Source organism: Salvelinus fontinalis, chromosome 22 (assembly GCF_029448725.1).
Source record: "Salvelinus fontinalis isolate EN_2023a chromosome 22, ASM2944872v1, whole genome shotgun sequence".
Lineage (NCBI taxonomy): Eukaryota > Metazoa > Chordata > Actinopteri > Salmoniformes > Salmonidae > Salvelinus > Salvelinus fontinalis.
Window position 1 is genome coordinate 19,283,255 of NC_074686.1, and position 21,583 is coordinate 19,304,837.

At 45.2% G+C, this 21,583-nt stretch overlaps 22 non-coding genes across 22 annotated transcripts; all 22 read right to left on the reverse strand.

Moving 5' to 3' along the window:
- Positions 1-175: 175 nt before the first annotated feature.
- Positions 176-248, reverse strand: trnaf-gaa (transfer RNA phenylalanine (anticodon GAA)). Its single transcript has one exon. It is a non-coding gene; the product is annotated as a tRNA-Phe (tRNA).
- A 602-nt stretch (positions 249-850) lies between these two features.
- Positions 851-923, reverse strand: trnaf-gaa (transfer RNA phenylalanine (anticodon GAA)). The gene has a single exon. It is a non-coding gene; the product is annotated as a tRNA-Phe (tRNA).
- A 602-nt stretch (positions 924-1,525) lies between these two features.
- trnaf-gaa (transfer RNA phenylalanine (anticodon GAA)) lies at positions 1,526-1,598 on the reverse strand. Its single transcript has one exon. It is a non-coding gene; the product is annotated as a tRNA-Phe (tRNA).
- A 1,272-nt stretch (positions 1,599-2,870) lies between these two features.
- trnaf-gaa (transfer RNA phenylalanine (anticodon GAA)) lies at positions 2,871-2,943 on the reverse strand. The gene has a single exon. It is a non-coding gene; the product is annotated as a tRNA-Phe (tRNA).
- Positions 2,944-4,209: 1,266 nt separating this feature from the next.
- On the reverse strand, positions 4,210-4,282 carry trnaf-gaa (transfer RNA phenylalanine (anticodon GAA)). The gene has a single exon. It is a non-coding gene; the product is annotated as a tRNA-Phe (tRNA).
- Positions 4,283-4,884: 602 nt separating this feature from the next.
- Positions 4,885-4,957, reverse strand: trnaf-gaa (transfer RNA phenylalanine (anticodon GAA)). Its single transcript has one exon. It is a non-coding gene; the product is annotated as a tRNA-Phe (tRNA).
- Positions 4,958-5,559: 602 nt separating this feature from the next.
- Positions 5,560-5,632, reverse strand: trnaf-gaa (transfer RNA phenylalanine (anticodon GAA)). The gene has a single exon. It is a non-coding gene; the product is annotated as a tRNA-Phe (tRNA).
- Positions 5,633-6,234: 602 nt separating this feature from the next.
- trnaf-gaa (transfer RNA phenylalanine (anticodon GAA)) lies at positions 6,235-6,307 on the reverse strand. Its single transcript has one exon. It is a non-coding gene; the product is annotated as a tRNA-Phe (tRNA).
- A 1,266-nt stretch (positions 6,308-7,573) lies between these two features.
- Positions 7,574-7,646, reverse strand: trnaf-gaa (transfer RNA phenylalanine (anticodon GAA)). The gene has a single exon. It is a non-coding gene; the product is annotated as a tRNA-Phe (tRNA).
- A 602-nt stretch (positions 7,647-8,248) lies between these two features.
- Positions 8,249-8,321, reverse strand: trnaf-gaa (transfer RNA phenylalanine (anticodon GAA)). Its single transcript has one exon. It is a non-coding gene; the product is annotated as a tRNA-Phe (tRNA).
- A 1,266-nt stretch (positions 8,322-9,587) lies between these two features.
- trnaf-gaa (transfer RNA phenylalanine (anticodon GAA)) lies at positions 9,588-9,660 on the reverse strand. The gene has a single exon. It is a non-coding gene; the product is annotated as a tRNA-Phe (tRNA).
- Positions 9,661-10,262: 602 nt separating this feature from the next.
- trnaf-gaa (transfer RNA phenylalanine (anticodon GAA)) lies at positions 10,263-10,335 on the reverse strand. Its single transcript has one exon. It is a non-coding gene; the product is annotated as a tRNA-Phe (tRNA).
- A 602-nt stretch (positions 10,336-10,937) lies between these two features.
- On the reverse strand, positions 10,938-11,010 carry trnaf-gaa (transfer RNA phenylalanine (anticodon GAA)). The gene has a single exon. It is a non-coding gene; the product is annotated as a tRNA-Phe (tRNA).
- A 602-nt stretch (positions 11,011-11,612) lies between these two features.
- Positions 11,613-11,685, reverse strand: trnaf-gaa (transfer RNA phenylalanine (anticodon GAA)). The gene has a single exon. It is a non-coding gene; the product is annotated as a tRNA-Phe (tRNA).
- Positions 11,686-12,951: 1,266 nt separating this feature from the next.
- On the reverse strand, positions 12,952-13,024 carry trnaf-gaa (transfer RNA phenylalanine (anticodon GAA)). The gene has a single exon. It is a non-coding gene; the product is annotated as a tRNA-Phe (tRNA).
- Positions 13,025-13,621: 597 nt separating this feature from the next.
- On the reverse strand, positions 13,622-13,694 carry trnaf-gaa (transfer RNA phenylalanine (anticodon GAA)). Its single transcript has one exon. It is a non-coding gene; the product is annotated as a tRNA-Phe (tRNA).
- A 1,949-nt stretch (positions 13,695-15,643) lies between these two features.
- Positions 15,644-15,716, reverse strand: trnaf-gaa (transfer RNA phenylalanine (anticodon GAA)). The gene has a single exon. It is a non-coding gene; the product is annotated as a tRNA-Phe (tRNA).
- Positions 15,717-16,982: 1,266 nt separating this feature from the next.
- Positions 16,983-17,055, reverse strand: trnaf-gaa (transfer RNA phenylalanine (anticodon GAA)). The gene has a single exon. It is a non-coding gene; the product is annotated as a tRNA-Phe (tRNA).
- Positions 17,056-17,657: 602 nt separating this feature from the next.
- On the reverse strand, positions 17,658-17,730 carry trnaf-gaa (transfer RNA phenylalanine (anticodon GAA)). Its single transcript has one exon. It is a non-coding gene; the product is annotated as a tRNA-Phe (tRNA).
- A 602-nt stretch (positions 17,731-18,332) lies between these two features.
- On the reverse strand, positions 18,333-18,405 carry trnaf-gaa (transfer RNA phenylalanine (anticodon GAA)). The gene has a single exon. It is a non-coding gene; the product is annotated as a tRNA-Phe (tRNA).
- Positions 18,406-19,671: 1,266 nt separating this feature from the next.
- On the reverse strand, positions 19,672-19,744 carry trnaf-gaa (transfer RNA phenylalanine (anticodon GAA)). The gene has a single exon. It is a non-coding gene; the product is annotated as a tRNA-Phe (tRNA).
- Positions 19,745-21,016: 1,272 nt separating this feature from the next.
- On the reverse strand, positions 21,017-21,089 carry trnaf-gaa (transfer RNA phenylalanine (anticodon GAA)). The gene has a single exon. It is a non-coding gene; the product is annotated as a tRNA-Phe (tRNA).
- Between the last annotated feature and the right edge of the window lie 494 nt (positions 21,090-21,583).

The window sequence follows — 21,583 nt, forward strand, 5'->3', positions numbered from 1 at the left end:
ACAACAACCTACTGTCATGTAGCAACTTTCATGTAACACTGATGTCACAATGTCGGATGTAAAAGAATGACATGACTAACTTTCAGAGGAGCTGTAGGCACACACAATTGATGCCCACAAACAAAGCTGTGGGAAGTTTCCTTGAAGCCAAAGATAAAGATAGAACGACAACTTTTGCCGAAACCCGGGATCGAACCAGGAACCTTTAGATCTTCAGTCTAACGCTCTCCCAACTGAGCTATTTCGGCAAGTCGCTAATATTAAGTATGTGGCACACTTGACCATACACATGCAAGTGACTCATGATTTTGACAATCAAAGTGTACATCATGGCCAGTACGGGGATCGAACCCACCACCTTGGCGTTATTAGCACCACGCTCTAAACAACTGAGCTAACCGGCCACTTGCTACGGAGCAAAATTTTTAGGATGGACAGAGCCTCGGCCAGTGCTGCGCAAAAACTGACAAGTCCACCAACAGTATAGCCTGACAAGACTAGACCCTCTTGGTTGCTCCTTGTGGCAAATTAACAAGGTTCGGGAATTAGCTCAAATGGTAGAGTGCTTGCTTTGCATGCGAGAGGTAGTGGGATCGATGCCCACATTCTCCAAAATAACACATTTTGTTGTGGATCCAAGAACGTTCCAGTTCACACTTCATGCAGCTTTGTCTAACAACAACCTACTGTCATGTAGCAACTTTCATGTAACACTGATGTCACAATGTCGGATGTAAAAGAATGACATGACTAACTTTCAGAGGAGCTGTAGGCACACACAATTGATGCCCACAAACAAAGCTGTGGGAAGTTTCCTTGAAGCCAAAGATAAAGATAGAACGACAACTTTTGCCGAAACCCGGGATCGAACCAGGGACCTTTAGATCTTCAGTCTAACGCTCTCCCAACTGAGCTATTTCGGCAAGTCGCTAATATTAATTATGTGGCACACTTGACCATACACATGCAAGTGACTCATGATTTTGACAATCAAAGTGTACCTCATGGCCAGTACGGGGATCGAACCCACCACCTTGGCGTTATTAGCACCACGCTCTAAACAACTGAGCTAACCGGCCACTTGCTACGGAGCAAAATTTTTAGGATGGACAGAGCCTCGGCCAGTGCTGCGCAAAAACTGACAAGTCCACCAACAGTATAGCCTGACAAGACTAGACCCTCTTGGTTGCTCCTTGTGGCAAATTAACAAGGATGGGGAATTAGCTCAAATGGTAGAGTGCTTGCTTTGCATGCGAGAGGTAGTGGGATCGATGCCCACATTCTCCAAAATAACACATTTTGTTGTGGATCCAAGAACGTTCCAGTTCACACTTCATGCAGCTTTGTCTAACAACAACCTACTGTCATGTAGCAACTTTCATGTAACACTGATGTCACAATGTCGGATGTAAAAGAATGACATGACTAACTTTCAGAGGAGCTGTAGGCACACACAATTGATGCCCACAAACAAAGCTGTGGGAAGTTTCCTTGAAGCCAAAGATAAAGATAGAACGACAACTTTTGCCGAAACCCGGGATCGAACCAGGGACCTTTAGATCTTCAGTCTAACGCTCTCCCAACTGAGCTATTTCGGCAAGTCGCTAATATTAATTATGTGGCACACTTGACCATACACATGCAAGTGACTCATGATCTTGACAATCAAAATGTACCTCATGGCCAGTACGGGGATCGAACCCACCACCTTGGCGTTATTAGCACCACGCTCTAAACAACTGAGCTAACCGGCCACTTGCTACGGAGCAAAATTTTTAGGATGGACAGAGCCTCGGCCAGTGCTGCGCAAAAACTGACAAGTCCACCAACAGTATAGCCTGACAAGACTAGACCCTCTTGGTTGCTCCTTGTGGCAAATTAACAAGGATGGGGAATTAGCTCAAATGGTAGAGTGCTTGCTTTGCATGCGAGAGGTAGTGGGATCGATGCCCACATTCTCCAAAATAACACATTTTGTTGTGGATCCAAGAACGTTCCAGTTCACACTTCATGCAGCTTTGTCTAACAACAACCTACTGTCATGTAGCAACTTTCATGTAACACTGATGTCACAATGTCGGATGTAAAAGAATGACATGACTAACTTTCAGAGGAGCTGTAGGCACACACAATTGATGCCCACAAACAAAGCTGTGGGAAGTTTCCTTGAAGCCAAAGACAGAACAACAACTTATGCCGAAACCCAGGATCGAAAGATGGAACTTTAGATCTTCAGTCTAACGCTCTCCCAACTGAGCTATTTCGACAAGTCAATAATTTTAATTATGTGGCACACTTGACCATACACATGCAAGTGACTCATGATCTTGACAATCAAAATGTACCTCATGGCCAGTACGGGGATCGAACCCACGACCTTGGCGTTATTAGCACCACGCTCTAAACAACTGAGCTAACCGGCCACTTGCTACGGAGAGAAATTTTTAGGATGCACAGAGCCTCGGCCAGTGCTGGCGCAAAAACTAACAAGTCCACCAACAGTATAGCCTGACAAGACTAGACCCTCTTGGTTGCTCCTTGTGGCAAATCAACAAGGATGGGGAATTAGCTCAAATGGTAGAGTGCTTGCTTTGCATGCGAGAGGTAGTGGGATCGATGCCCACATTCTCCAAAATAACACATTTTGTTGTGGATCCAAGAACGTTCCAGTTCACACTTCATGCAGCTTTGTCTAACAACAACCTACTGTCATGTAGCAACTTTCATGTAACACTGATGTCACAATGTCGGATGTAAAAGAATGACATGACTAACTTTCAGAGGAGCTGTAGGCACACACAATTGATGCCCACAAACAAAGCTGTGGGAAGTTTCCTTGAAGCCAAAGATAAAGATAGAACGACAACTTTTGCCGAAACCCGGGATCGAACCAGGGACCTTTAGATCTTCAGTCTAACGCTCTCCCAACTGAGCTATTTCGGCAAGTCGCTAATATTAATTATGTGGCACACTTGACCATACACATGCAAGTGACTCATGATTTTGACAATCAAAGTGTACCTCATGGCCAGTACGGGGATCGAACCCACCACCTTGGCGTTATTAGCACCACGCTCTAAACAACTGAGCTAACCGGCCACTTGCTACGGAGCAAAATTTTTAGGATGGACAGAGCCTCGGCCAGTGCTGCGCAAAAACTGACAAGTCCACCAACAGTATAGCCTGACAAGACTAGACCCTCTTGGTTGCTCCTTGTGGCAAATTAACAAGGATGGGGAATTAGCTCAAATGGTAGAGTGCTTGCTTTGCATGCGAGAGGTAGTGGGATCGATGCCCACATTCTCCAAAATAACACATTTTGTTGTGGATCCAAGAACGTTCCAGTTCACACTTCATGCAGCTTTGTCTAACAACAACCTACTGTCATGTAGCAACTTTCATGTAACACTGATGTCACAATGTCGGATGTAAAAGAATGACATGACTAACTTTCAGAGGAGCTGTAGGCACACACAATTGATGCCCACAAACAAAGCTGTGGGAAGTTTCCTTGAAGCCAAAGACAGAACAACAACTTATGCCGAAACCCAGGATCGAAAGATGGAACTTTAGATCTTCAGTCTAACGCTCTCCCAACTGAGCTATTTCGACAAGTCAATAATTTTAATTATGTGGCACACTTGACCATACACATGCAAGTGACTCATGATCTTGACAATCAAAATGTACCTCATGGCCAGTACGGGGATCGAACCCACGACCTTGGCGTTATTAGCACCACGCTCTAAACAACTGAGCTAACCGGCCACTTGCTACGGAGAGAAATTTTTAGGATGCACAGAGCCTCGGCCAGTGCTGGCGCAAAAACTAACAAGTCCACCAACAGTATAGCCTGACAAGACTAGACCCTCTTGGTTGCTCCTTGTGGCAAATCAACAAGGATGGGGAATTAGCTCAAATGGTAGAGTGCTTGCTTTGCATGCGAGAGGTAGTGGGATCGATGCCCACATTCTCCAAAATAACACATTTTGTTGTGGATCCAAGAACGTTCCAGTTCACACTTCATGCAGCTTTGTCTAACAACAACCTACTGTCATGTAGCAACTTTCATGTAACACTGATGTCACAATGTCGGATGTAAAAGAATGACATGACTAACTTTCAGAGGAGCTGTAGGCACACACAATTGATGCCCACAAACAAAGCTGTGGGAAGTTTCCTTGAAGCCAAAGATAGAACGACAACTTTTGCCGAAACCCGGGATCGAACCAGGAACCTTTAGATCTTCAGTCTAACGCTCTCCCAACTGAGCTATTTCGGCAAGTCGCTAATATTAAGTATGTGGCACACTTGACCATACACATGCAAGTGACTCATGATTTTGACAATCAAAGTGTACATCATGGCCAGTACGGGGATCGAACCCACCACCTTGGCGTTATTAGCACCACGCTCTAAACAACTGAGCTAACCGGCCACTTGCTACGGAGCAAAATTTTTAGGATGGACAGAGCCTCGGCCAGTGCTGCGCAAAAACTGACAAGTCCACCAACAGTATAGCCTGACAAGACTAGACCCTCTTGGTTGCTCCTTGTGGCAAATTAACAAGGATGGGGAATTAGCTCAAATGGTAGAGTGCTTGCTTTGCATGCGAGAGGTAGTGGGATCGATGCCCACATTCTCCAAAATAACACATTTTGTTGTGGATCCAAGAACGTTCCAGTTCACACTTCATGCAGCTTTGTCTAACAACAACCTACTGTCATGTAGCAACTTTCATGTAACACTGATGTCACAATGTCGGATGTAAAAGAATGACATGACTAACTTTCAGAGGAGCTGTAGGCACACACAATTGATGCCCACAAACAAAGCTGTGGGAAGTTTCCTTGAAGCCAAAGATAAAGATAGAACGACAACTTTTGCCGAAACCCGGGATCGAACCAGGGACCTTTAGATCTTCAGTCTAACGCTCTCCCAACTGAGCTATTTCGGCAAGTCGCTAATATTAATTATGTGGCACACTTGACCATACACATGCAAGTGACTCATGATTTTGACAATCAAAGTGTACCTCATGGCCAGTACGGGGATCGAACCCACCACCTTGGCGTTATTAGCACCACGCTCTAAACAACTGAGCTAACCGGCCACTTGCTACGGAGCAAAATTTTTAGGATGGACAGAGCCTCGGCCAGTGCTGCGCAAAAACTGACAAGTCCACCAACAGTATAGCCTGACAAGACTAGACCCTCTTGGTTGCTCCTTGTGGCAAATTAACAAGGATCGGGAATTAGCTCAAATGGTAGAGTGCTTGCTTTGCATGCGAGAGGTAGTGGGATCGATGCCCACATTCTCCAAAATAACACATTTTGTTGTGGATCCAAGAACGTTCCAGTTCACACTTCATGCAGCTTTGTCTAACAACAACCTACTGTCATGTAGCAACTTTCATGTAACACTGATGTCACAATGTCGGATGTAAAAGAATGACATGACTAACTTTCAGAGGAGCTGTAGGCACACACAATTGATGCCCACAAACAAAGCTGTGGGAAGTTTCCTTGAAGCCAAAGATAAAGATAGAACGACAACTTTTGCCGAAACCCGGGATCGAACCAGGAACCTTTAGATCTTCAGTCTAACGCTCTCCCAACTGAGCTATTTCGGCAAGTCGCTAATATTAAGTATGTGGCACACTTGACCATACACATGCAAGTGACTCATGATTTTGACAATCAAAGTGTACATCATGGCCAGTACGGGGATCGAACCCACCACCTTGGCGTTATTAGCACCACGCTCTAAACAACTGAGCTAACCGGCCACTTGCTACGGAGCAAAATTTTTAGGATGGACAGAGCCTCGGCCAGTGCTGCGCAAAAACTGACAAGTCCACCAACAGTATAGCCTGACAAGACTAGACCCTCTTGGTTGCTCCTTGTGGCAAATTAACAAGGTTCGGGAATTAGCTCAAATGGTAGAGTGCTTGCTTTGCATGCGAGAGGTAGTGGGATCGATGCCCACATTCTCCAAAATAACACATTTTGTTGTGGATCCAAGAACGTTCCAGTTCACACTTCATGCAGCTTTGTCTAACAACAACCTACTGTCATGTAGCAACTTTCATGTAACACTGATGTCACAATGTCGGATGTAAAAGAATGACATGACTAACTTTCAGAGGAGCTGTAGGCACACACAATTGATGCCCACAAACAAAGCTGTGGGAAGTTTCCTTGAAGCCAAAGATAAAGATAGAACGACAACTTTTGCCGAAACCCGGGATCGAACCAGGGACCTTTAGATCTTCAGTCTAACGCTCTCCCAACTGAGCTATTTCGGCAAGTCGCTAATATTAATTATGTGGCACACTTGACCATACACATGCAAGTGACTCATGATTTTGACAATCAAAGTGTACCTCATGGCCAGTACGGGGATCGAACCCACCACCTTGGCGTTATTAGCACCACGCTCTAAACAACTGAGCTAACCGGCCACTTGCTACGGAGCAAAATTTTTAGGATGGACAGAGCCTCGGCCAGTGCTGCGCAAAAACTGACAAGTCCACCAACAGTATAGCCTGACAAGACTAGACCCTCTTGGTTGCTCCTTGTGGCAAATTAACAAGGATGGGGAATTAGCTCAAATGGTAGAGTGCTTGCTTTGCATGCGAGAGGTAGTGGGATCGATGCCCACATTCTCCAAAATAACACATTTTGTTGTGGATCCAAGAACGTTCCAGTTCACACTTCATGCAGCTTTGTCTAACAACAACCTACTGTCATGTAGCAACTTTCATGTAACACTGATGTCACAATGTCGGATGTAAAAGAATGACATGACTAACTTTCAGAGGAGCTGTAGGCACACACAATTGATGCCCACAAACAAAGCTGTGGGAAGTTTCCTTGAAGCCAAAGACAGAACAACAACTTATGCCGAAACCCAGGATCGAAAGATGGAACTTTAGATCTTCAGTCTAACGCTCTCCCAACTGAGCTATTTCGACAAGTCAATAATTTTAATTATGTGGCACACTTGACCATACACATGCAAGTGACTCATGATCTTGACAATCAAAATGTACCTCATGGCCAGTACGGGGATCGAACCCACCACCTTGGCGTTATTAGCACCACGCTCTAAACAACTGAGCTAACCGGCCACTTGCTACGGAGCAAAATTTTTAGGATGCACAGAGCCTCGGCCAGTGCTGGCGCAAAAACTAACAAGTCCACCAACAGTATAGCCTGACAAGACTAGACCCTCTTGGTTGCTCCTTGTGGCAAATCAACAAGGATGGGGAATTAGCTCAAATGGTAGAGTGCTTGCTTTGCATGCGAGAGGTAGTGGGATCGATGCCCACATTCTCCAAAATAACACATTTTGTTGTGGATCCAAGAACGTTCCAGTTCACACTTCATGCAGCTTTGTCTAACAACAACCTACTGTCATGTAGCAACTTTCATGTAACACTGATGTCACAATGTCGGATGTAAAAGAATGACATGACTAACTTTCAGAGGAGCTGTAGGCACACACAATTGATGCCCACAAACAAAGCTGTGGGAAGTTTCCTTGAAGCCAAAGATAGAACGACAACTTTTGCCGAAACCCGGGATCGAACCAGGGACCTTTAGATCTTCAGTCTAACGCTCTCCCAACTGAGCTATTTCGGCAAGTCGCTAATATTAATTATGTGGCACACTTGACCATACACATGCAAGTGACTCATGATTTTGACAATCAAAGTGTACCTCATGGCCAGTACGGGGATCGAACCCACCACCTTGGCGTTATTAGCACCACGCTCTAAACAACTGAGCTAACCGGCCACTTGCTACGGAGCAAAATTTTTAGGATGGACAGAGCCTCGGCCAGTGCTGCGCAAAAACTGACAAGTCCACCAACAGTATAGCCTGACAAGACTAGACCCTCTTGGTTGCTCCTTGTGGCAAATTAACAAGGATGGGGAATTAGCTCAAATGGTAGAGTGCTTGCTTTGCATGCGAGAGGTAGTGGGATCGATGCCCACATTCTCCAAAATAACACATTTTGTTGTGGATCCAAGAACGTTCCAGTTCACACTTCATGCAGCTTTGTCTAACAACAACCTACTGTCATGTAGCAACTTTCATGTAACACTGATGTCACAATGTCGGATGTAAAAGAATGACATGACTAACTTTCAGAGGAGCTGTAGGCACACACAATTGATGCCCACAAACAAAGCTGTGGGAAGTTTCCTTGAAGCCAAAGATAAAGATAGAACGACAACTTTTGCCGAAACCCGGGATCGAACCAGGGACCTTTAGATCTTCAGTCTAACGCTCTCCCAACTGAGCTATTTCGGCAAGTCGCTAATATTAATTATGTGGCACACTTGACCATACACATGCAAGTGACTCATGATTTTGACAATCAAAGTGTACCTCATGGCCAGTACGGGGATCGAACCCACCACCTTGGCGTTATTAGCACCACGCTCTAAACAACTGAGCTAACCGGCCACTTGCTACGGAGCAAAATTTTTAGGATGGACAGAGCCTCGGCCAGTGCTGCGCAAAAACTGACAAGTCCACCAACAGTATAGCCTGACAAGACTAGACCCTCTTGGTTGCTCCTTGTGGCAAATTAACAAGGATGGGGAATTAGCTCAAATGGTAGAGTGCTTGCTTTGCATGCGAGAGGTAGTGGGATCGATGCCCACATTCTCCAAAATAACACATTTTGTTGTGGATCCAAGAACGTTCCAGTTCACACTTCATGCAGCTTTGTCTAACAACAACCTACTGTCATGTAGCAACTTTCATGTAACACTGATGTCACAATGTCGGATGTAAAAGAATGACATGACTAACTTTCAGAGGAGCTGTAGGCACACACAATTGATGCCCACAAACAAAGCTGTGGGAAGTTTCCTTGAAGCCAAAGACAGAACAACAACTTATGCCGAAACCCAGGATCGAAAGATGGAACTTTAGATCTTCAGTCTAACGCTCTCCCAACTGAGCTATTTCGACAAGTCAATAATTTTAATTATGTGGCACACTTGACCATACACATGCAAGTGACTCATGATCTTGACAATCAAAATGTACCTCATGGCCAGTACGGGGATCGAACCCACCACCTTGGCGTTATTAGCACCACGCTCTAAACAACTGAGCTAACCGGCCACTTGCTACGGAGCAAAATTTTTAGGATGCACAGAGCCTCGGCCAGTGCTGGCGCAAAAACTAACAAGTCCACCAACAGTATAGCCTGACAAGACTAGACCCTCTTGGTTGCTCCTTGTGGCAAATCAACAAGGATGGGGAATTAGCTCAAATGGTAGAGTGCTTGCTTTGCATGCGAGAGGTAGTGGGATCGATGCCCACATTCTCCAAAATAACACATTTTGTTGTGGATCCAAGAACGTTCCAGTTCACACTTCATGCAGCTTTGTCTAACAACAACCTACTGTCATGTAGCAACTTTCATGTAACACTGATGTCACAATGTCGGATGTAAAAGAATGACATGACTAACTTTCAGAGGAGCTGTAGGCACACACAATTGATGCCCACAAACAAAGCTGTGGGAAGTTTCCTTGAAGCCAAAGATAGAACGACAACTTTTGCCGAAACCCGGGATCGAACCAGGGACCTTTAGATCTTCAGTCTAACGCTCTCCCAACTGAGCTATTTCGGCAAGTCGCTAATATTAATTATGTGGCACACTTGACCATACACATGCAAGTGACTCATGATTTTGACAATCAAAGTGTACCTCATGGCCAGTACGGGGATCGAACCCACCACCTTGGCGTTATTAGCACCACGCTCTAAACAACTGAGCTAACCGGCCACTTGCTACGGAGCAAAATTTTTAGGATGGACAGAGCCTCGGCCAGTGCTGCGCAAAAACTGACAAGTCCACCAACAGTATAGCCTGACAAGACTAGACCCTCTTGGTTGCTCCTTGTGGCAAATTAACAAGGATGGGGAATTAGCTCAAATGGTAGAGTGCTTGCTTTGCATGCGAGAGGTAGTGGGATCGATGCCCACATTCTCCAAAATAACACATTTTGTTGTGGATCCAAGAACGTTCCAGTTCACACTTCATGCAGCTTTGTCTAACAACAACCTACTGTCATGTAGCAACTTTCATGTAACACTGATGTCACAATGTCGGATGTAAAAGAATGACATGACTAACTTTCAGAGGAGCTGTAGGCACACACAATTGATGCCCACAAACAAAGCTGTGGGAAGTTTCCTTGAAGCCAAAGATAAAGATAGAACGACAACTTTTGCCGAAACCCGGGATCGAACCAGGAACCTTTAGATCTTCAGTCTAACGCTCTCCCAACTGAGCTATTTCGGCAAGTCGCTAATATTAAGTATGTGGCACACTTGACCATACACATGCAAGTGACTCATGATTTTGACAATCAAAGTGTACATCATGGCCAGTACGGGGATCGAACCCACCACCTTGGCGTTATTAGCACCACGCTCTAAACAACTGAGCTAACCGGCCACTTGCTACGGAGCAAAATTTTTAGGATGGACAGAGCCTCGGCCAGTGCTGCGCAAAAACTGACAAGTCCACCAACAGTATAGCCTGACAAGACTAGACCCTCTTGGTTGCTCCTTGTGGCAAATTAACAAGGATGGGGAATTAGCTCAAATGGTAGAGTGCTTGCTTTGCATGCGAGAGGTAGTGGGATCGATGCCCACATTCTCCAAAATAACACATTTTGTTGTGGATCCAAGAACCTTCCAGTTCACACTTCATGCAGCTTTGTCTAACAACAACCTACTGTCATGTAGCAACTTTCATGTAACACTGATGTCACAATGTCGGATGTAAAAGAATGACATGACTAACTTTCAGAGGAGCTGTAGGCACACACAATTGATGCCCACAAACAAAGCTGTGGGAAGTTTCCTTGAAGCCAAAGATAAAGATAGAACGACAACTTTTGCCGAAACCCGGGATCGAACCAGGGACCTTTAGATCTTCAGTCTAACGCTCTCCCAACTGAGCTATTTCGGCAAGTCGCTAATATTAATTATGTGGCACACTTGACCATACACATGCAAGTGACTCATGATTTTGACAATCAAAGTGTACCTCATGGCCAGTACGGGGATCGAACCCACCACCTTGGCGTTATTAGCACCACGCTCTAAACAACTGAGCTAACCGGCCACTTGCTACGGAGCAAAATTTTTAGGATGGACAGAGCCTCGGCCAGTGCTGCGCAAAAACTGACAAGTCCACCAACAGTATAGCCTGACAAGACTAGACCCTCTTGGTTGCTCCTTGTGGCAAATTAACAAGGATCGGGAATTAGCTCAAATGGTAGAGTGCTTGCTTTGCATGCGAGAGGTAGTGGGATCGATGCCCACATTCTCCAAAATAACACATTTTGTTGTGGATCCAAGAACGTTCCAGTTCACACTTCATGCAGCTTTGTCTAACAACAACCTACTGTCATGTAGCAACTTTCATGTAACACTGATGTCACAATGTCGGATGTAAAAGAATGACATGACTAACTTTCAGAGGAGCTGTAGGCACACACAATTGATGCCCACAAACAAAGCTGTGGGAAGTTTCCTTGAAGCCAAAGATAAAGATAGAACGACAACTTTTGCCGAAACCCGGGATCGAACCATGGACCTTTAGATCTTCAGTCTAACGCTCTCCCAACTGAGCTATTTCGGCAAGTCGCTAATATTAATTATGTGGCACACTTGACCATACACATGCAAGTGACTCATGATTTTGACAATCAAAGTGTACCTCATGGCCAGTACGGGGATCGAACCCACCACCTTGGCGTTATTAGCACCACGCTCTAAACAACTGAGCTAACCGGCCACTTGCTACGGAGCAAAATTTTTAGGATGGACAGAGCCTCGGCCAGTGCTGCGCAAAAACTGACAAGTCCACCAACAGTATAGCCTGACAAGACTAGACCCTCTTGGTTGCTCCTTGTGGCAAATTAACAAGGATGGGGAATTAGCTCAAATGGTAGAGTGCTTGCTTTGCATGCGAGAGGTAGTGGGATCGATGCCCACATTCTCCAAAATAACACATTTTGTTGTGGATCCAAGAACGTTCCAGTTCACACTTCATGCAGCTTTGTCTAACAACAACCTACTGTCATGTAGCAACTTTCATGTAACACTGATGTCACAATGTCGGATGTAAAAGAATGACATGACTAACTTTCAGAGGAGCTGTAGGCACACACAATTGATGCCCACAAACAAAGCTGTGGGAAGTTTCCTTGAAGCCAAAGACAGAACAACAACTTATGCCGAAACCCAGGATCGAAAGATGGAACTTTAGATCTTCAGTCTAACGCTCTCCCAACTGAGCTATTTCGACAAGTCAATAATTTTAATTATGTGGCACACTTGACCATACACATGCAAGTGACTCATGATCTTGACAATCAAAATGTACCTCATGGCCAGTACGGGGATCGAACCCACGACCTTGGCGTTATTAGCACCACGCTCTAAACAACTGAGCTAACCGGCCACTTGCTAAGGAGCAACATTTTTAGGATGCACAGAGCCTCGGCCAGTGCTGGCGCAATAACTAACAAGTCCACCAACAGTATAGCCTGACAAGACTAGACCCTCTTGGTTGCTCCTTGTGGCAAATCAACAAGGTTGGGGAATTAGCTCAAATGGTAGAGTGCTTGCTTAGCATGCGAGAGGTAGTGGGATCGATGCCCACATTCTCCAAAATAACACATTTTGTTGTGGATCCAAGAACGTTCCAGTTCACACTTCATGCAGCTTTGTCTATCAACAACCTACTGTCCTGTAGCAACTTTCATGTAACACTGATGTCACAATGTCGGATGTAAAGGAATGACATGACTAACTTTCAGAGGAGCTGTAGGCACACACAATTGATGCCCACAAACAAAGCTGTGGGAAGTTTCCTTGAAGCCAAAGATAGAACGACAACTAATGCCGAAACCCGGGATCGAACCAGGGACCTTTAGATCTTCAGTCTAACGCTCTCCCAACTGAGCTATTTCGGCAAGTCACTAATATTAATTATGTGGCACACTTGACCATACACATGCAAGTGACTCATGATTTTGACAATCTAAGTGTACCTCATGGCCAGTACGGGGATCAAACCCACGACCTTGGCGTTATTAGCACCACGCTCTAAACAACTGAGCTAACCGGCCACTTGCTACGGAGCGAAATTTTTAGGATGGACAGAGCCTCGGCCAGTGCTGGCGCAATAACTAACAAGTCCACCAACAGTATAGCCTGACAAGACTAGACCCTCTTGGTTGCTCCTTGTGGCAAATCAACAAGGTTGGGGAATTAGCTCAAATGGTAGAGTGCTTGCTTAGCATGCGAGAGGTAGTGGGATCGATGCCCACATTCTCCAAAATAACACATTTTGTTGTGGATCCAAGAACGTTCCAGTTCACACTTCATGCAGCTTTGTCTATCAACAACCTACTGTCCTGTAGCAACTTTCATGTAACACTGATGTCACAATGTCGGATGTAAAGGAATGACATGACTAACTTTCAGAGGAGCTGTAGGCACACACAATTGATGCCCACAAACAAAGCTGTGGGAAGTTTCCTTGAAGCCAAAGATAGAACGACAACTAATGCCGAAACCCGGGATCGAACCAGGGACCTTTAGATCTTCAGTCTAACGCTCTCCCAACTGAGCTATTTCGGCAAGTCACTAATATTAATTATGTGGCACACTTGACCATACACATGCAAGTGACTCATGATTTTGACAATCTAAGTGTACCTCATGGCCAGTACGGGGATCAAACCCACGACCTTGGCGTTATTAGCACCACGCTCTAAACAACTGAGCTAACCGGCCACTTGCTACGGAGCGAAATTTTTAGGATGGACAGAGCCTCGGCCAGTGCTGGCGCAAAAACTGACAAGTCCACCAACAGTATAGCCTGACAAGACTAGACCCTCTTGGTTGCTCCTTGTGGCAAATCAACAAGGATGGGGAATTAGCTCAAATGGTAGAGTGCTTGCTTAGCATGCGAGAGGTAGTGGGATCGATGCCCACATTCTCCCAAATAACACATTTTGTTGTGGATCCAAGAACGTTCCAGTTCACACTTCATGCAGCTTTGTCTAACAACAACCTGCTGTCATGTAGCAACTTTCATGTAACACTGATGTCACAATGTCGGATGTAAAAGAATGACATGACTAACTTTCAGAGGAGCTGTAGGCACACACAATTGATGCCCACAAACAAAGCTGTGGGAAGTTTCCTTGAAGCCAAAGACAGAACAACAACTTATGCCGAAACCCAGGATCGAAACAGGGAACTTTAGATCTTCAGTCTAACGCTCTCCCAACTGAGCTATTTCGGCAAGTCAATAATTTTAATTATGTGGCACACTTGACCATACACATGCAAGTGACTCATGATCTTGACAATCAAAATGTACCTCATGGCCAGTACGGGGATCGAACCCACGACCTTGGCGTTATTAGCACCACGCTCTAAACAACTGAGCTAACCGGCCACTTGCTACGGAGCGAAATTTTTAGGATGCACAGAGCCTCGGCCAGTGCTGGCGCAAAAACTAACAAGTCCACCAACAGTATAGCCTGACAAGACTAGACCCTCTTGGTTGCTCCTTGTGGCAAATCAACAAGGATGGGGAATTAGCTCAAATGGTAGAGTGCTTGCTTAGCATGCGAGAGGTAGTGGGATCGATGCCCACATTCTCCAAAATAACACATTTTGTTGTGGATCCAAGAACGTTCCAGTTCACACTTCATGCAGCTTTGTCTATCAACAACCTACTGTCATGTAGCAACTTTCATGTAACACTGATGTCACAATGTCGGATGTAAAAGAATGACATGACTAACTTTCAGAGGAGCTGTAGGCACACACAATTGATGCCCACAAACAAAGCTGTGGGAAGTTTCCTTGAAGCCAAAGCTGAGGATAAAGATAGAACGACAACTAATGCCGAAACCCAGGATCGAACCAGGTACATTTAAATCTTCAGTCTAACGATCTCCCAACTGAGCTATTTCGGCAAGTCCCTAATAATAATTATGTGGCACACTTGACCATACACATGCAAGTGACTCATGATTTTGACAATCAAAATGTACCTCATGGCCAGTACGGGGATCGACCCACGACCTTGGCGTTATTAGCACCACGCTGTAACCAACTGAGCTAACCGGCCACTTGCTAAGGAGGAAGAATTTTTAGGATGCACAGAGCCTCGGCCAGTGCTGGCGCAATAACTAACAAGTCCACCAACAGTATAGCCTGACAAGACTAGACCCTCTTGGTTGCTCATTGTGGCAAATCAACAAGGATGGGGAATTAGCTCAAATGGTAGAGTGCTTGCTTAGCATGCGAGAGGTAGTGGGATCGATGCCCACATTCTCCAAAATAACACATTTTGTTGTGGATCCAAGAACGTTCCAGTTCACACTTCATGCAGCTTTGTCTATCAACAACCTACTGTCATGTAGCAACTTTCATGTAACACTGATGTCACAATGTCGGATGTAAAAGAATGACATGACTAACTTTCAGAGGAGCTGTAGGCACACACAATTGATGCCCACAAACAAAGCTGTGGGAAGTTTCCTTGAAGCCAAAGATAGAACGACAACTTTTGCCGAAACCCGGGATCGAACCAGGGACCTTTAGATCTTCAGTCTAACGCTCTCCCAACTGAGCTATTTCGGCAAGTCGCTAATATTAATTATGTGGCACACTTGACCATACACATGCAAGTGACTCATGATTTTGACAATCAAAGTGTACCTCATGGCCAGTACGGGGATCGAACCCACCACCTTGGCGTTATTAGCACCACGCTCTAAACAACTGAGCTAACCGGCCACTTGCTACGGAGCAAAATTTTTAGGATGGACAGAGCCTCGGCCAGTGCTGCGCAAAAACTGACAAGTCCACCAACAGTATAGCCTGACAAGACTAGACCCTCTTGGTTGCTCCTTGTGGCAAATTAACAAGGATGGGGAATTAGCTCAAATGGTAGAGTGCTTGCTTTGCATGCGAGAGGTAGTGGGATCGATGCCCACATTCTCCAAAATAACACATTTTGTTGTGGATCCAAGAACGTTCCAGTTCACACTTCATGCAGCTTTGTCTAACAACAACCTACTGTCATGTAGCAACTTTCATGTAACACTGATGTCACAATGTCGGATGTAAAAGAATGACATGACTAACTTTCAGAGGAGCTGTAGGCACACACAATTGATGCCCACAAACAAAGCTGTGGGAAGTTTCCTTGAAGCCAAAGACAGAACAACAACTTATGCCGAAACCCAGGATCGAAAGATGGAACTTTATATCTTCAGTCTAACGCTCTCCCAACTGAGCTATTTCGACAAGTCAATAATTTTAATTATGTGGCACACTTGACCATACACATGCAAGTGACTCATGATCTTGACAATCAAAATGTACCTCATGGCCAGTACGGGGATCGAACCCACGACCTTGGCGTTATTAGCACCACGCTCTAAACAACTGAGCTAACCGGCCACTTGCTACGGAGCGAAATTTTTAGGATGCACAGAGCCTCGGCCAGTGCTGGCGCAAAAACTAACAAGTCCACCAACAGTATAGCCTGACAAGACTAGACCCTCTTGGTTGCTCCTTGTGGCAAATCAACAAGGATGGGGAATTAGCTCAAATGGTAGAGTGCTTGCTTTGCATGGGAGAGGTAGTGGGATCGATGCCCACATTCTCCAAAATAACACATTTTGTTGTGGATCCAAGAACGTTCCAGTTCACACTTCATGCAGCTTTGTCTAACAACAACCTACTGTCATGTAGCAACTTTCATGTAACACTGATGTCACAATGTCGGATGTAAAAGAATGACATGACTAACTTTCAGAGGAGCTGTAGGCACACACAATTGATGCCCACAAACAAAGCTGTGGGAAGTTTCCTTGAAGCCAAAGATAGAACGACAACTTTTGCCGAAACCCGGGATCGAACCAGGGACCTTTAGATCTTCAGTCTAACGCTCTCCCAACTGAGCTATTTCGGCAAGTCGCTAATATTAATTATGTGGCACACTTGACCATACACATGCAAGTGACTCATGATTTTGACAATCAAAGTGTACCTCATGGCCAGTACGGGGATCGAACCCACCACCTTGGCGTTATTAGCACCACGCTCTAAACAACTGAGCTAACCGGCCACTTGCTACGGAGCAAAATTTTTAGGATGGACAGAGCCTCGGCCAGTGCTGCGCAAAAACTGACAAGTCCACCAACAGTATAGCCTGACAAGACTAGACCCTCTTGGTTGCTCCTTGTGGCAAATTAACAAGGATGGGGAATTAGCTCAAATGGTAGAGTGCTTGCTTTGCATGCGAGAGGTAATGGGATCGATGCCCACATTCTCCAAAATAACACATTTTGTTGTGGATCCAAGAACGTTCCAGTTCACACTTCATGCAGCTTTGTCTAACAACAACCTACTGTCATGTAGCAACTTTCATGTAACACTGATGTCACAATGTCGGATGTAAAAGAATGACATGACTAACTTTCAGAGGAGCTGTAGGCACACACAATTGATGCCCACAAACAAAGCTGTGGGAAGTTTCCTTGAAGCCAAAGATAAAGATAGAACGACAACTTTTGCCGAAACCCGGGATCGAACCAGGAACCTTTAGATCTTCAGTCTAACGCTCTCCCAACTGAGCTATTTCGGCAAGTCGCTAATATTAAGTATGTGGCACACTTGACCATACACATGCAAGTGACTCATGATTTTGACAATCAAAGTGTACATCATGGCCAGTACGGGGATCGAACCCACCACCTTGGCGTTATTAGCACCACGCTCTAAACAACTGAGCTAACCGGCCACTTGCTACGGAGCAAAATTTTTAGGATGGACAGAGCCTCGGCCAGTGCTGCGCAAAAACTGACAAGTCCACCAACAGTATAGCCTGACAAGACTAGACCCTCTTGGTTGCTCCTTGTGGCAAATTAACAAGGATGGGGAATTAGCTCAAATGGTAGAGTGCTTGCTTTGCATGCGAGAGGTAGTGGGATCGATGCCCACATTCTCCAAAATAACACATTTTGTTGTGGATCCAAGAACCTTCCAGTTCACACTTCATGCAGCTTTGTCTAACAACAACCTACTGTCATGTAGCAACTTTCATGTAACACTGATGTCACAATGTCGGATGTAAAAGAATGACATGACTAACTTTCAGAGGAGCTGTAGGCACACACAATTGATGCCCACAAACAAAGCTGTGGGAAGTTTCCTTGAAGCCAAAGATAAAGATAGAACGACAACTTTTGCCGAAACCCGGGATCGAACCAGGGACCTTTAGATCTTCAGTCTAACGCTCTCCCAACTGAGCTATTTCGGCAAGTCGCTAATATTAATTATGTGGCACACTTGACCATACACATGCAAGTGACTCATGATTTTGACAATCAAAGTGTACCTCATGGCCAGTACGGGGATCGAACCCACCACCTTGGCGTTATTAGCACCACGCTCTAAACAACTGAGCTAACCGGCCACTTGCTACGGAGCAAAATTTTTAGGATGGACAGAGCCTCGGCCAGTGCTGCGCAAAAACTGACAAGTCCACCAACAGTATAGCCTGACAAGACTAGACCCTCTTGGTTGCTCCTTGTGGCAAATTAACAAGGATCGGGAATTAGCTCAAATGGTAGAGTGCTTGCTTTGCATGCGAGAGGTAGTGGGATCGATGCCCACATTCTCCAAAATAACACATTTTGTTGTGGATCCAAGAACGTTCCAGTTCACACTTCATGCAGCTTTGTCTAACAACAACCTACTGTCATGTAGCAACTTTCATGTAACACTGATGTCACAATGTCGGATGTAAAAGAATGACATGACTAACTTTCAGAGGAGCTGTAGGCACACACAATTGATGCCCACAAACAAAGCTGTGGGAAGTTTCCTTGAAGCCAAAGACAGAACAACAACTTATGCCGAAACCCAGGATCGAAAGATGGAACTTTAGATCTTCAGTCTAACGCTCTCCCAACTGAGCTATTTCGACAAGTCAATAATTTTAATTATGTGGCACACTTGACCATACACATGCAAGTGACTCATGATCTTGACAATCAAAATGTACCTCATGGCCAGTACGGGGATCGAACCCACGACCTTGGCGTTATTAGCACCACGCTCTAAACAACTGAGCTAACCGGCCACTTGCTACGGAGCGAAATTTTTAGGATGCACAGAGCCTCGGCCAGTGCTGGCGCAAAAACTAACAAGTCCACCAACAGTATAGCCTGACAAGACTAGACCCTCTTGGTTGCTCCTTGTGGCAAATCAACAAGGATGGGGAATTAGCTCAAATGGTAGAGTGCTTGCTTTGCATGCGAGAGGTAGTGGGATCGATGCCCACATTCTCCAAAATAACACATTTTGTTGTGGATCCAAGAACGTTCCAGTTCACACTTCATGCAGCTTTGTCTAACAACAACCTACTGTCATGTAGCAACTTTCATGTAACACTGATGTCACAATGTCGGATGTAAAAGAATGACATGACTAACTTTCAGAGGAGCTGTAGGCACACACAATTGATGCCCACAAACAAAGCTGTGGGAAGTTTCCTTGAAGCCAAAGATAGAACGACAACTTTTGCCGAAACCCGGGATCGAACCAGGGACCTTTAGATCTTCAGTCTAACGCTCTCCCAACTGAGCTATTTCGGCAAGTCGCTAATATTAATTATGTGGCACACTTGACCATACACATGCAAGTGACTCATGATTTTGACAATCAAAGTGTACCTCATGGCCAGTACGGGGATCGAACCCACCACCTTGGCGTTATTAGCACCACGCTCTAAACAACTGAGCTAACCGGCCACTTGCTACGGAGCAAAATTTTTAGGATGGACAGAGCCTCGGCCAGTGCTGCGCAAAAACTGACAAGTCCACCAACAGTATAGCCTGACAAGACTAGACCCTCTTGGTTGCTCCTTGTGGCAAATTAACAAGGATGGGGAATTAGCTCAAATGGTAGAGTGCTTGCTTTGCATGCGAGAGGTAGTGGGATCGATGCCCACATTCTCCAAAATAACACATTTTGTTGTGGATCCAAGAACGTTCCAGTTCACACTTCATGCAGCTTTGTCTAACAACAACCTACTGTCATGTAGCAACTTTCATGTAACACTGATGTCACAATGTCGGATGTAAAAGAATGACATGACTAACTTTCAGAGGAGCTGTAGGCACACACAATTGATGCCCACAAACAAAGCTGTGGGAAGTTTCCTTGAAGCCAAAGACAGAACAACAACTTATGCCGAAACCCAGGATCGAAAGATGGAACTTTATATCTTCAGTCTAACGCTCTCCCAACTGAGCTATTTCGACAAGTCAATAATTTTAATTATGTGGCACACTTGACCATACACATGCAAGTGACTCATGATCTTGACAATCAAAATGTACCTCATGGCCAGTACGGGGATCGAACCCACGACCTTGGCGTTATTAGCACCACGCTCTAAACAACTGAGCTAACCGGCCACTTGCTACGGAGCGAAATTTTTAGGATGCACAGAGCCTCGGCCAGTGCTGGCGCAAAAACTAACAAGTCCACCAACAGTATAGCCTGACAAGACTAGACCCTCTTGGTTGCTCCTTGTGGCAAATCAACAAGGATGCGGAATTAGCTCAAATGGTAGAGTGCTTGCTTTGCATGCGAGAGGTAGTGGGATCGATGCCCACATTCTCCAAAATAACACATTTTGTTGTGGATCCAAGAACGTTCCAGTTCACACTTCATGCAGCTTTGTCTAACAACAACCTACTGTCATGTAGCAACTTTCATGTAACACTGATGTCACAATGTCGGATGTAAAAGAATGACATGACTAACTTTCAGAGGAGCTGTAGGCACACACAATTGATGCCCACAAACAAAGCTGTGGGAAGTTTCCTTGAAGCCAAAGATAAAGATAGAACGACAACTTTTGCCGAAACCCGGGATCGAACCAGGGACCTTTAGATCTTCAGTCTAACGCTCTCCCAACTGAGCTATTTCGGCAAGTCGCTAATATTAATTATGTGGCACACTTGACCATACACATGCAAGTGACTCATGATTTTGACAATCAAAGTGTACATCATGGCCAGTACGGGGATCGAACCCACCACCTTGGCGTTATTAGCACCACGCTCTAAACAACTGAGCTAACCGGCCACTTGCTACGGAGCAAAATTTTTAGGATGGACAGAGCCTCGGCCAGTGCTGCGCAAAAACTGACAAGTCCACCAACAGTATAGCCTGACAAGACTAGACCCTCTTGGTTGCTCCTTGTGGCAAATTAACAAGGATGGGGAATTAGCTCAAATGGTAGAGTGCTTGCTTTGCATGCGAGAGGTAGTGGGAGCGATGCCCACATTCTCCAAAATAACACATTTTGTTGTGGATCCAAGAACGTTCCAGTTCACACTTCATGCAGCTTTGTCTAACAACAACCTACTGTCATGTAGCAACTTTCATGTAACACTGATGTCACAATGTCGGGTGTAAAAGAA